Below are 15,044 nucleotides of genomic sequence, written 5' to 3'. Positions count from 1 at the left end.
TCACTTAGCTTCAGTTTCTCCAGCTTCCTTCATTGTCCCTCAGGCCATTTCTCCTCTTTCTCCTCCTCTACGGCTCCTCCCTCTCTCCTTCTCTCCCTCTTTCCCTCCACTCTGGGACTTGCCATTCTGCTTCATTCCCAAATGAAATCCATTAATCTTATTATCAGCCTGGAATCTCCTTTATCTTCCTCAGGAGGAGTGTCTTATTACCATAATGTTGCTTTTATGGCAGAACTCATTACCTCATCTGAGTAAATATTTTACAGAATTAATGTATTTTTCATATAATTGATAGATCAAGCTTATTTTTAATAATTCCTGCATCTTCAACACTGATATCCCTTTTAAATGCCCTTTTTAATGGTTATAATTCCATTCAATTCAAGTTAGCTTTATTGTAAGATGTGGACGCAATTGCGTGAATTCATTGTGTTTTATTTAGAGCAATACAAGAATTATCGTCAAAGTCCAAGCAGGAGTCAGAGCACAGGTAGACTTTAACTTTAAAACGGTATAATCCAAAATCAGAAAATGAAAACTCAAGACACTTAAAGTACAATAGGCATGATAAATAAATCTAAAACATCAAGGATATACATAGACAACCTCAAAATCAAAGACTTAGCACAGAACAGGTGAACACATTAGGATAAACAAACAGTGACAGGACAGGGGCGGAGACAGGACAGAAACAAAACTCACAGTAACGTAAACCAAAGCACATGATGTGAACTCAGAACAACACGACATGAAAGCAGGACTCATCGCACTTGGAAAACACATCACAATTTGCAAGTCATTAAGTAAGGTTTAAAAAAAACACAATGGAGTGTACTGTTATAGGAATATAATCAATGACTTGGTGGTGTGCCGCAACCCATTTCAATATTGATTATATCGCTTTAACAGCATATTCTGAAGTGTTTTATTTCTCATATACAACTGCAATTTGCCTACAATTACATTTTTTTAAATTAAAGAGTATGTAGATATTATATTATGAGGTCTATATTATAAGCTAAAGCTATAACTAATTCTAGATTTAGCTCCTAATATACTGGGACATTTATTTTTGCATTTTAGCATTTCCACATATCCAGTAAGCAGTGCGCTGGAACTTTTGCAGCAGGTGGTGATAACAAAATCAATTTCACAACCACAGTCGTATCATTGTTTACAAGAGAAAAGCACTAGAGGCAGCCAAAGAGTTGACGGTAATCGCCTGCCTCCTGAAACCAAACCTGACTTCCCCAACCTCTCTCTATCTCCACTGTCTCCATCCCCTCTGTCTCATTCTGTTAGATGAATCATAGGCTGTTTCTCAATACTACAACACTTCCCTTCATGAGAAACAATATTCTCGTCATGGTATCTTGTAACAACATTCTGAATGAAGAGTACTGCAAGAGTTAAGGACATGAGGTATATTTGCTTTCAATGCTAGCTGCTTCAAAAATCAAGAGCCATGACACAACCATGCTGGTGCCAGTGTAGACAGCTAGCTCTTGAGTTACCTCAGGGGATTTTTGCTAGCTAGCTAGGCTAGCTAGGCTAAGCTTCCTCTTGAACATCAGAACTAATATTAGCCACTGCTTGTACCAAATTATAAAGGTTTCATAAACAGCATTACTGAATATAATGAAATGACAAATTTTGTCATATACAACCTCTATAAAATGAGTGTAAACACTATGAAGAAAAATAGAAACATTATAAAGAAAAATAGAAGCTTGGAAGGAGAGATTGTTGGTGCCTCTGGTGAGTGTATGTAGCTAGTGGAGTTAGCTAATCTGCTAATCTGCTGCACAGTGCAAGCCCACAAGCGACAACAACAGAGAGACTGCAAGTGACACGAGCAATTTGTCGCAATTTGACATTTTGTTTAGTAACTACTAAGTAATATTCCATATGTACAAGGTATATAGTTAGAAAAGAGTTAGGAATGATCATCCTTTACAGAGTTTACAGAGTTCATTTGTATTTACGGCACTTCCATTCTGCTTGTCTAGCAAATCCTGCAGGAGGAAACCACAAACCATATTTCTGAGTCTAACTGGATGGTGTAAACCCTGTGGGAGGACATTTTAACTCTGTAGGGGTTTCACACAGGTGATGCTGCTTTGCAAGATTGGTTAATGGGATAAATGGTTAGGAACTGAGAGACCAAGAGAGAGAGAGGGAGAGAGGGAGAGAGAGAGAGGAGGTAAAATTAGAAGTGACATTACAAAACCACTCTGAAATGAGTCTTTGCCTCTGTTTTAACACTCAAGCATAAACATGCCACCCCCCACCCCCCATCATGGCTCTTCAGAGGGCTCTGATTAGCACAAATGAGAGGTTGTCCTTGTTCATGGTTTGTTTTTGCACACACACACACACACACACACACACACTAACACAAACAGTGATTAGGGATTCATCCAAAGCCACAAGCTACCATACTAAACCATAGACCAGCTACCATAGACAAAATATATTGTTTTTACACACACAAATTAATACTAAGTACAATACTGTGAGGTTTGGCGTGAAGGGCGTAGTGTTGCTATGGCAACCATGGTAGCTTTCTATTGTGACAGATAATTTCCTGTTATTTGTTCTTGGGCCCATTAAACAGGATACAATCAAGGCCCAGGTGCACTAACAAGACTAACGTAATTTCTTTTTATTATTATTTTTCTAACTGTTAGACAGCGCTCTCCACCTCCAACATCAAAACAGTAACTTAACGAATATCTTTTGGAGGAAGGGTGTATGTCGCTCCAGTACAGTTCCAGAGACTTGTAGAATCCATGCCAAGGTGTACCGAAGGCTGTTCTGGTGGCTTGCAGTGGCCCAACACCTTATAAAAAAATATTTAAGGAATAAAACACAGGGCATGCTGTCATAGGGAAATAACCAACGACAGAGCAGAGTGATGCTTATTTTCCCATAAATGTTTTATTCTTCTTATACCACAACAATTACATTTTCTTCAGTAATAAAGAGCGACATTATAACTCATACTTTTTATCTGTTTATTTTACATTTAATGTTGTGGAAAGTCTGCAAAACAAGTTAGTTCCTGTTATGACCTATGATATACCATAAGTTTTGGTATAAGTTAATAAGACAAAAAAGTATAGCTTGTCATGTTACCGAGAAACCAGAAAGCGCAAAGTCGTCTGTTCTGAAGACTTTACTGTGGCGGAAAACCAGAGACTCCTTTCATAAATGTTACATAAACGCGTCTTTGTTAAAGAGCAACACACTTTTTTATAATCTGTTTATTATTAGGCTTAGTTTTATGCGTCCGCCACACAAGTCCATGTGTATGACCTGTTACTATAGAAACGATAATGTATCAGAACGAGTCTGCACTAATCATATCAGTTTGTATTAAATATGCATTTAAGGGTTAACAACTATTCTGGTGAAGACGCATCACGTTTAGCATTTTTAGAGCCTTAGACACTTTCATTTATGCAGCCTGTTATTCTTACATGCCTAAGACAAGACCTGTTTTTAGGATTTGTAAATCCGACCGAGATGCATGACTTTATAAGGTCTGTATTAAGAATAGTCCTGCATGAAGCGTGCAGCTTCATGACTGGACAGAGTTATGATAGTGAAATGAAAGGATGCGTCTGTTGTGTGAGTCCAGCGCTGCATCTCTGATGTGATTCAGTGTCTGCAGTGAAGGGGAGGGGCAGCGCTAGCTGTCTTGGTGGGCTTTGGTCATAACTCATCCTGAGCGTGATGTTTGTGGAGTGAGAGAGTTATTGATCTCCTGAATGTCTCTCTCTGTCTCGGGCGTTTCCTGCAGTGACCAGAGAGGGAGAGAGAGATGGTGGCCTAATTTACTCGTCCTGTTCTGTTCTTCATCAGCAGTCAGAGTGAGCTGAAGAGGCATGTGTTCCTCTACAGTAGCGTCTTCATTAACTCCTGCTGATAAGCTGAGAGTCTCAGCCTCTGTAAGGATCTACTGTAATCAGATACTCTACTGTCCATTACTCCATCTTGTCCTGTATAATACCTGTCTTATAGACAGAATCACGTCTACTCTCCTGCTACACATCCCTGGCTTCTTGTTCTACTGGCACTTTACAGAAATCAGCCTTTCTTTTCTCCCGGACTTGCTCACATACAACTTCAAAAGTCTCATTACCACTAATATGGTAATATGGTAAAATTTAATTTTTAATATGGTAATATGGTTAATATGGTAAAATTTCTCAAAGTATATTTGTCAAACAGGATTACAGAAGAAAAAATAGAAAATATACCATCAATACCAATATCACAACAACTAATGTTATAAAGAAGTAAAGAAATTACATGCCACGTATATAATCTAAGTCTAATAATGTTGATGAATAATGTTGATGTGCTGAAGTTTTCTGTAATAAGACATTTGTTTATATAACATTTATGGAAGGAGTCTCCAGTGTCAGAGCTATGTAATAATCAGAGGTAAAGCTGTTTCCTTAAGCTTTCTGCCACAGAAAGTCTTCAGGATGGAGGGCTTTGCATTTTTCCGTTTCTCAGTAACAAGCTGCATTTTTCTGTCTTATTCTATCATCAAGAAGCATGTAAACATAAATAATTGTTAGCATTGGCAAATTGCTGTGCTATAAGCTAAAACACTTTGGATAAAACACTTTGGAATGTGCTTTGGAATCACACCACACCTTAGAGGATTATTTTAATAATGCAGTGCGCTATTGTGTTTTATATTTTGATATGATTTCAGTTTCAAATGCTGCATTTTGGAAAAAAAAATCATCTGAGTAACATGGGATAAATCCTCTTTAAAAAGTTGATCACAGTTATAAATCAGTGCTCCTGAAACCATGTAGTCATGTGGTAATGTGACAATGACAACCAGAATAAACAACAGTTTAGACAAGGCCTATAATTACATAATTGCTATTGCCTTTGCTGCTTTGCAACTAAAGGAAAACAAATATTTATGAATTACTTATAGATTGTAGTGCAGGGAAATGTTTCAATTAAAAGCAACAACAACATAACATCCTCCGAGACTGAACCAACAGTCACAACGTTCTCTTATGGTTAAGTATCTATTTACAGTATATATGGAAATTTATACATATACAGGACTGTATTGATATACAGGTGTGTAGTGTTCTAGTTGTGTGATATCCATATCAGTTAAATAGAGTATCAGATCATATTCTGGATCATCAGCGGTTTGTGGCCATCATATGTGCGTATGCTCCACAAAACACCATTACCTTTATTAGTTTGAAGATAATTGAGCAGAATTTATTCTAGAGTTAGTGTAGTAGTGGGAATTACTGACTATTTTCATTTATACAACAGTGCTGCTGAAAATTCTTGAATCTGATCGGTCAGAAGGTGTTCATTCATTTTCTGTAAGAGCAGCTCTGACAATAGTTGACAATAGCAAGACAAACCATAGGTTAATATTTATGTGTTTATTCTAATACATGATCATTTCTATAGTAACATCTTGCATAAGGACGTGGTATGGTAGATGTTCCATATAAACAGATTAAAAAATGTGCAGTTGTTGATATGGTGAGGTTTTCTGTAAGGAGATGGTTATATAGCATTTATGGAAGGAGGCTCCAGTGTCTGTGCTTTATAACAGTCTGAAGTAAAGCTGCAACTTAGATAACAGGAACTAACTTGTTTCATAGACAGTTCACATTAAATGTAACTATAAATGTCATTCTTGTATTAATAAAATTTGTTAGTGTTGGCAAATTCGTGGTTGATTATTAAAACCAGTCTTCAGTAATTTCCTATAACAGCATGCCAGACATCTTTTATTTCTTACATAATAACTGAACTATATGAACTATAATATGAACTATATGTGTGTATCTTTGTGTCAGTGTTTATGACATGTCTAATTCCACTTAACTAATCAGTGAAGTGCATGGATGTGGCAGTAACACAGGATAATGTGACAGTCTGGTTGTGGCAGGTGTGTTCATCCATGTGCGTGTACAGTGGCCAATTTATAATGGTGGGTTTAGATGATGTAGAAGTTGGTATAGCAGGTATTAGATATAGCAACTTTAACATATCTTTTTTTTGGCTTTAGATAAAAAGCAATTGAACTTTTCTAGAAATGGCCAGAAATCCAAGGAGAAGAAAGCTTATGCTAATCTTACTATTACAAAAATCTATCTTTGCAGAAACAAAACCCACAACTCCATATGAGCTAGCCTACTAATGTAATGTAGATGAATTAGTGTGACTCAACATAATTAATGCAAAAAAATGTGACGACGTTCATCATGAAAACGTGCAATAGCAGCATTCTATTAATTCTGCATGTAATGCAACTGCACTCTTTGAACACCAGAAGTCCCAATCTGTGCAACTTGTAGAGTAAAAATGAAATAGAGAGCCCACTGTTCATGTTATCACTTTCGTTCATGAACCCTGCGAGATAATCGGCCCTAGTGAAGTGGCCGATAGCCCGATAGCTCATGATTGTAATACCAACATGCATTATATGTAGTGCGGTTACATGACCATGTTATAACTGTTAAAACAAGCTTGTCAGCAGCTTTTAAACATCATCTCCTCACCTCTGTGATCTACCGTGCCTGAGAAAGTGGCCACAGAAATCGGGCAATTTAGCTAACTTTGGAGCTCTATTTCTGCTATGGAGCTCATTATGTTTCGGTCAATCATTTTCAGTCCCCACGTCAGACGCTTTGTTTATTCAACCCAAATTTTTGGGAGAATTTATAAATATTTTATTAGTTTTTGATATGTATGAACCTGTAGTACATTTTGTTTACAATATTAAACCTCTGTTCATAGGAATTTTTGATTTATTTAGTTTTATACAGACAAAAGGGACATTGTTTTGCATTCTTTATTATCTGTTATTTCAGTCATCATTTTTCTTGATTCAAATTTTGTTCAAGTTTATTGAGAATCAAACTGAATCGAATCATGAACGTAGTATTGTGAATTGAATTGAATCGTGACCAGAGTTTATCATTACATCTAATAAATAATTAATCTCCATGATTATAAACTCAAATTTATTAATGTTTTAACACTGGACATATTTTACTGATTGATGCTGGTGTTTATCATACCTGCTTTTTTTTTTGCCTTTTTAATTACAGTCAACTGATCTGGTGTGTGTGCCCAGTTGACTGACCCATCATCTAACAAGAAAGTTCCCTCCCCCTTGTCTACCTTCAGCTGCTGTCCTCTTACTGACATTGATTGCTAAGGAAAGACTGACCTTATGCTCTCAGGTTCCTGCCTTTTATAGCTAGTCCTCTACCTTTACTGCAGTCGTTCTCCTTTGTGAAATTCTCTGGTAGCATCCTTAAGTACGCACAGCTTTGAGACACAGAGGCCACTCTTCCTTCACTGGGACTGATAGGCATAAAATAAAAAAAGAAGGAAAGATTTGATTTTTAACCTAAGATGTTTATTGCACCACCATAAATATGATATACAATGATTCACTGTGACACCATACACATTTAGTTTTCAAGTAAATGTTGTGGAATGAAATTGAGAAGTAATAATTAATAATTATAATAGTGCAAATAAAAAATAGTACACTAGTAATAAAATGAGAAGTTGTGTGTGATGTGGAAGTGATATTGAGATACCCAAACTGATTCAGTAGTACAGTTAATTGAAATGAGTCAGTATTCACAATCCTGGTATTCTTTTGTCACTTCGGAATGAGACAAAAGCCTTTTTCAAATTGGCCCCAGAACATCTTCAGGGTTTGTGACAAAGCCTTATTAGCTTTATTCTTTGAAGTGACGATGATATTTGATGTGGAATATTTGCTGGGGGATTTTCAGAATGTCAAGCACTGATTTCAAATATTTGGTAGCACATCCCAGATAAACCATGTTGCAAGCTCGTTTGTGTAGCTGTGCGCACGTCTGCAGGACAGTGAGGTGTGAGGTGCCAGGGTCTCTGATTGGCTCCAGAGGGGGCAACTGAACCATGAAAGGTCCATCTGTGAGCAAACACGCACACTGCTTTTGTCACATGATTTATCAAGTCTCACGCTCAAATGAATCAGATTCATGATTTGTATTCGATACACAAGCCATGTTGACTGCATTTGAAATCTGCCTTAAATCACCGCAGGCAAGTCAGCGTAGAGGCTGTTTTTGGACGGTTTTATTTTACATTCAAAAACAGTTTTATAGCCTGCTGGAATGTAGCAGCTGTAAATGTCATGCATACAGCATTTTAGCCTAATAAAGATGCACTGTCATTTTTTGGGTCACACTGTACCCAAATGCGACAGAAGCACTGCAGAAGCTTTCCCCATCAGTATCACTAGACAACTGTGGGTGTATGTGTGTGTTGGACTGCCTCAGGCATGCTAATATGGCTAAACATGAATAGAAGTAACGAGCTGCATTTGCAGACTTGCAACATGCCGACTGTGGAAAGTAATCTGTTGAAATGAATTACTTCTTAGCAGCCCTAGCATTTTTGATCAGCCATGAGGTGGCTGTGGGACTGTGCTATGACTCCCCATTCCCGCCCACCCCTGAAGAACTTCTGACCACTCCCGCCAGCTCCTGAAGGAATTCTAACCACTCTTGCCCAAACCTGAAGGAATTCTGACCACTCCCGCCAGCTCCTGAAGGAAATCTGACCAATCTCGCCCACTCCTGAAGGAAATCTGACCAATCCCACCCACTCCTGAAGGAATTCTGACCAATCCCACCCACTCCTGAAGGAAATCTGACCAATCCCACCCACTCCTGAAGGAAATCTAACCATTCCTGCCCACTCCTGAAGGAAATATGACCAATCCTACCCACTCCTGAAGGAAATCTGACCAATCCTGCCCACTCCTGAAGGAATTTTGACCATTCCTGCCCACTCCTGAAGCAAATCTGACAAATACCGTCAGCTCCTGAAGGAATTCTGAACAACCCGCCAGCTTCTGTACTCTTGACCAATCTCGGAACATCTAGGACTACATGTTATTCAGTTTAAATATTAAATGTTAAAAACATCTAATGAATTCACATTAGGTTACTGCAAGTATCTTTTTAAGTCTCACAAGTATTTATGGTTTTGGACTCATAAAGAAAACTTGGTTATTAGTGAACATCTATATATTTCTGAAGATTAAAACTTGTAGGTGCCTACAGATGCTGTACGCATATAACCATGTACTTTACTGTGTAATAGATAACTTTGTTTCTAGAGGTACACACAAGTACAAGCACATGTAAAATTCTGATCAATGGCATTTTTCCTCAGTAAAGCTGGATGTCTGAAATGCAACATTATGGTGCACTATATGGGGCATATATGCTCCTAATTATAGATTAATGTTAATAATTTGGTATTACACATTGCTCATTAACCCTGCTGGTCCGGGGTGTAAGCTAATACTGGTTGAGTGATGCTCATTAATCTGTTGCTGTGTTGACGGGAGTCTCCTGGAGACTCCACAGCTAATGCTTATGAGCTTTTATGCCCTGAAACTCTAAAAGCTTCTCATACACAACAACAAGGGCCAATCAAGACAGCGGTAAAAATCAACCCTAATTATATAACAGTGTAAGCTGAGTGGAAGTGTTATGCAAAGTCATTTACACTCCACTCCAGGAATGGTAGGACTCTGTTTTAGGTTTATGATATGATATGATTTATGATTTATGGTTTATCATGGGTAGAAGATGACTAACACACACTGTGCATGGAAAAAATGAGCTATCATCTCTAACTGTACACCTACAGTTACTGTACACCTAATGTAGCTGTGCTTAAGAAAGTGACACTGAGGCCCTGATTTACTAAAGGTTTTTTGCATGAATAAAAACATAACACCTGCAAAAAAAAAAAAAAAAAGCATATTTACTAACAGGGTCTACAGAAAGCTGCGGCTTTCATATGAGCAAAATAACACGTCTGTGAAAGTCACAGTGATAGAATGTGCAAATTACTGGAGAGCATGTATTAAATGTGCAGACACCTGTTGATTAAAGACAACATTATACCATTTACTAATCAGAATAATGAGTAGGCACTTCTAAATTATGCATCAGTATCTCACAACAATCCAAATGTTTCTCAATTAGACTTAATTACTATTACTACAGTACAGTTGGTGTCAGATATTTGCCATGCATTCACACTTCCACTGTGACACTTCCAGTTTATTCACATTTAACTTATTAACAAACTGCAGACACACTCATATCTACAGGCTTATGTTTTACATTCATATTATTTTCAAACAATTTTTTTGATGTGTCTCACTGCCTATAATCATTATACATGAATTTGTTTAAGTCTGAGCTTCTGCGATCCAAACTCATAGTGGCTGTTGAGAACAAAAAGCAAACCTCATTTACATATTTTTAATGTCTATCTCTGCATTGCACGTGACATATTTCCTACAATTCTTTGTTAATTACATGCAACATCATTTGGGATCTTAATAAAGGGATATTGATTGAACATCGCACTACTCCGTGGTGTAATATGGTGAATTCTAGCATGTTGTGTAGCTACCCAAACCCATTCACACAGTATCTTAATGCTCTCTGACAGCAAGAGATGAATACCATGAATAAGTTAGAGCCGTTCAAGTCTTCTACAGTAAAGCCATGTCCAAATCCAGACAGGATGAATATGACCTTGTAGACGATGGTAAAAAGTCTGCTGTGGGGTTAGGTTTGGCAACTTTGTAATCGCAGTTCCAACACTTCAGAATGAGGATTCATAACGAAAACCTTATTGAAATGATTAGAGAATTTGAGTAAATCAGGAATTTGGGATATTCTGTATATTACTATGAAATCTCTTGGCGATCTCTTGGAAAAATCCTTTCTTCTTCTTCTTCTTCTTCTTCTTTTTACTATGGATATATGATATGAAGCTTGACTTCCTTTTACAGCAACATATCAGTAAAGTGTGAATGAAGATAACATGATATGCCCTAAATTATACACGTCACACAAACTTAAATAAAATAAATATCCAGAACCTGCTTCTGTATCAGGATTATATAGATTGAGTAAGTGTAAATGTCACTCTCTAACCAAACCCCCATCCATAAGGTGATGCACATTGTCCATGTTTTAAGAAAAACAGCATGAAAAATCAAAATTTTCATTTTTTTTTTCTTGCCAACACTTATAAAACAAGGAACAAGGCTGGAAGTTGGTGTATGAATGTGAGCTGATTTGCATATTAATTGTTAAAATCTTGTCCGTACATCATCCAGATACAAGACGCATGAAATGGACCACTGTTGCTGTGTTTGGTACTTTACTCACATCCTCCTCAGCTATCTGTCCCCATATGTAGGTCAGTCTGGCTCATGCTTGTTTATATTGTTTGGTGAACACTAATGTGTTGTATATATGTGGCTACATGTGCGTGTGTATTTGTGGGTTCCTCTGGAGAGCTGGCTACTGCTCTTCTCCAGATGTACCCTTTGAGCATGTGTATGGCAGACGTTTGCATCATGGGAGGCTTTAACTGACATTCCTAGCAGCTGGACTCACAGATGCGGCCATTTTGCAGCAAGGACCGAGAAAAACAGAATTCAGGCAATATTCGAGTGAGCGATTTGCCATCTTTCCATCAGTCTTTCCTTCTTCAGTCTTGAATTGGTATATCAACATTCTTCATGGCTATTGCCTGCAGTCTGATTTGCACTGCCTCCATCAGCTTATTGCTATACTGCTCATTAAGAGCAACAAGAATGCACCACATTACCCGCTAGTAAAACCCAAACGGCTAGCCAATCATATATGTACTTGTCTTTCCAGGAAGCCCATAATTCTCATGCACAGAAGAGGACGCAGCAGGTTTGCTTTCTTCAGTGATTTAATCGGTGTGGCGTCACTGCTGTGTTAATTGATCACCATTAGATTTTATAATGTAGGAGCAGTGTATTGATTTGACTCGGGCACCAGAGGGAGTGAGTGCTGTAGGATGCTCAGCTTCACCTCTGTGTTCAGCACTCTGCATTGTTCCTGAATATTCCACAGAGACACGAGGCTCAGACTCAGTGTATTGATCTGGCTTGGAGCTAAGGTTTCTGCTGTGACAGTTTAGTTTTCTGCGTAATCATGGTAATTGACCAGGTAACTTTTACATGCGTATGGGAATGAGAGTGGAGCATCGATCATGCTCTGAGAATCACTGTGCATTTCTTATTGATTTGGCTGACTGAAGTATACACTGTGTTTTCTGGACTATTAGAAACCTTTTTGCAAGCGATGCACACTACATAGCCAGTATATTTAACTAATAAATTGAATATATCATATATGTTGTAATGTTTGCATTAGCCTAATTATAATATTCCCATTTGTTAGTATTTTTATGGCGTATTTCTCCAACAGTATAGATTATGAGAAGGTTCACTATTACTATTTTGGTGCATAGTCACCCTAGTGGCTGTAAAATAAAAATGTTTGGCGCATTAATGCGACTTGTGCTGCGAAATGACATGTGCATACCTGACACGTAAACTCAGGACCCAATTATTAGAAAAATATGGTACAATCCTACAGGAAAGTATGTTTTTTTGTCAGGATGTCAGCTTTTTTTTTTTAACAGTGGGGACTAGTGAGCCAAGCAGACAGCAAATTGAAACCAGTGACCTCATTTACGTAATGAAGTCAAGGAGAATGGAAAGAGAAAGAGATCTTGCATTAGAAATGTGGGGGAAATGTGTGTGTGTGTATGTGTGTGTGTGTGTGTTCCCTTTGTTTCTCCATTAAACTCTGAATAATAAAGGAAACCAATGGCAGTGATGAACTAGCATCCTCCATCACAGAAAGGAGTTGTGTGCTGGGTGATTTATACTTGCACTGGGTTGAAATGGAGGAGGAGCAGTCGTAACCTACCATCAGTAGTGTCACACATGCACACACACGCACACATCTTGAACAGAATGAGCGTCAACGATGTGGAAAATGGCTTTGTATAGACCTCAGATCATTAATGTGCTGCTCATGCTTGTGGCAGCTACTTTTCCAAATACGTCAACATCAGTAGAAACATAGAGTGTATTTTAAACCTAGTGTGTAGGTTATTCCCTGCTTACATTATACCCCATGAAACGAGGTGGGCGATATGACAAAAATATATTACATTTGACATACTTGTGATATAATATATGTATATTGCTCTGCAATGGACTGGCACCCATCCAGGGTGTATTCGCGCATTTTACGTCCACTGTTCCCGGGATACAGATCCACTGCAACCCTGAGTGAAAGAGTACATGTATATCACTATATTTAGTTTTGCTAACAAAAAGCCAACAGTAGTGTTGCATTTTAAAGACTGAAAAAATTGAGCACAGCTTGATTTTTTGCTACCTTTAGTGTTTAACATGGAAAACATGTTTAACAAGGGGGTAGTGGCACTCCACTTGCGTGTGGTGCTGCATCACACCCCACTACTGTGCGTGATTTTCGTATAAAAGCATGATCTGTTGTTTGTTATTCTGCTTTAATGTTGTGGAATGTCCGAGAGACGTACTAAGTTAATTCCTGTTTTCACTTATGTTATGACAACGATAAACAGTTATTCCCTCACCAGTCTCTCTCTCGCTCAGTCGAATTGCTCACTCTCTCTCTCTCTCTCTCTCTCTCTCTCTCTCTCTCCCTCTAAAAACACAGATTGTTGTTTTACTGACAAAACCAGAAAGCATAAACTCTGTCCTGAAGACTTTCCTAGCTAATAAACTTCGCAAAACACTGTGCTTACAACGAAGACTCCTTCTATAAACGTTAAATAAATGTCTCCTAACAAAACATATCACCACATCAACAATAATATGTTTTACTTTTCAAACACAAATGCGTTTTAAAAATCTGTTTATTGTTAGTCTTAGATTTTGTGGTGCATCTGCTGTAAAAGTCCCTGTGTATGAGCTGTTACTATGGAAACAAGAATAACGTATTAGAGCGAGCACATTAATATAAACCTATCATTCATGTTACAGCCGGAACTACTGTCCGAGCTGTGCTGTTATACAAAAATAATGCACACCTCCTGACCAATCAGATTCGAGCATTCAGCTGTGGTGTGGTATAAATAATTAAAATGTACATTTGTAGGGGAGTTGTTAGAAAAGACACTTTGTAATGATATCTCAGAAAGGTGTATAGTAACATACTGATATTATATTTTCATATTGCCCAGATCTAGTTTCCATTAGGGCTGCACTTGAAATCTAATATGCTGTTAATATGAAAAGCTTAAAAACTGCCTTTTTTGCACAACATATAAACGCTTTCGAGTAAACTGTCTTTTCGTCTGCATAGCCAAAAGATTTTAAAGGGAATTCCATAATAATTTCCAAGTCTCCAAACCTCCAGTACCAGCATCCATCCTATGACACTCCCTTTTGGAGCAGTTGCCATGGAAACCATGTCCTTTAGAGGTGGTTAGCTGCTGCATCTTCTATTCCCAGAGCTCTCTCATGCTAAACACAGTAAGAAGTCTGAGCTATCAAAAAGTACGGGGAACCTCAGTGCTATTAAAGCTTTTTTTTTTTTGCCATTGTTTGTCTATATCTTGACTATATTGACAACCATACTAATAAGTCTCCTTTTCCTGACCGTTTGCACTTTGTGGGATTCAAACCATTATATTAAAAGCCATTGCCTTTATTTTTTAGCTTAAGTGAAGCTGGTTAGTCATGTCATTAGTGAATATTATAGAAATTTCAGCAAAACTAGTTAGCTTACCCAAAAGGCATTGCAACCTGATACAATATCCTTAAAAAAGTGTACGCATGAGAAATAAAATTCTTACTAGTTCTATCACTTAATAGTTCTAGCACTTTTCTGCTTGAACCCCATCTCTGTGTAGGGTTCTGTGTATTGGTTCCCACTGAGGGACAAACTGAACAATCTTTAATATTTCTAGATTTAACCTTATAGCTGATGGTGTTGGTTACCATAACCCACTAGCTAATTAGCATAATATTTGGTTATCCAGCTAATATTTCTAACAGTATGTTTTTAAAGAGACTCGAGAATATAAATCTCAAAGGAAATTTGAGAAATTTA

The 15,044-nt window shown here is 37.7% G+C and overlaps 1 protein-coding gene across 8 annotated transcripts in view; it reads left to right on the top strand.

Moving 5' to 3' along the window:
* ank3b (ankyrin 3b) overlaps positions 1-15,044 on the top strand; it is a 166,609-nt gene that overhangs the window by 68,441 nt on the left and 83,124 nt on the right. The window lies entirely within an intron of this gene.

The sequence above is a fragment of the Pangasianodon hypophthalmus genome, chromosome 12 (assembly GCF_027358585.1).
Source record: "Pangasianodon hypophthalmus isolate fPanHyp1 chromosome 12, fPanHyp1.pri, whole genome shotgun sequence".
NCBI classification, from domain to species: Eukaryota; Metazoa; Chordata; class Actinopteri; order Siluriformes; family Pangasiidae; genus Pangasianodon; species Pangasianodon hypophthalmus.
This window is presented reverse-complemented; position numbering and strand designations above follow the sequence as displayed.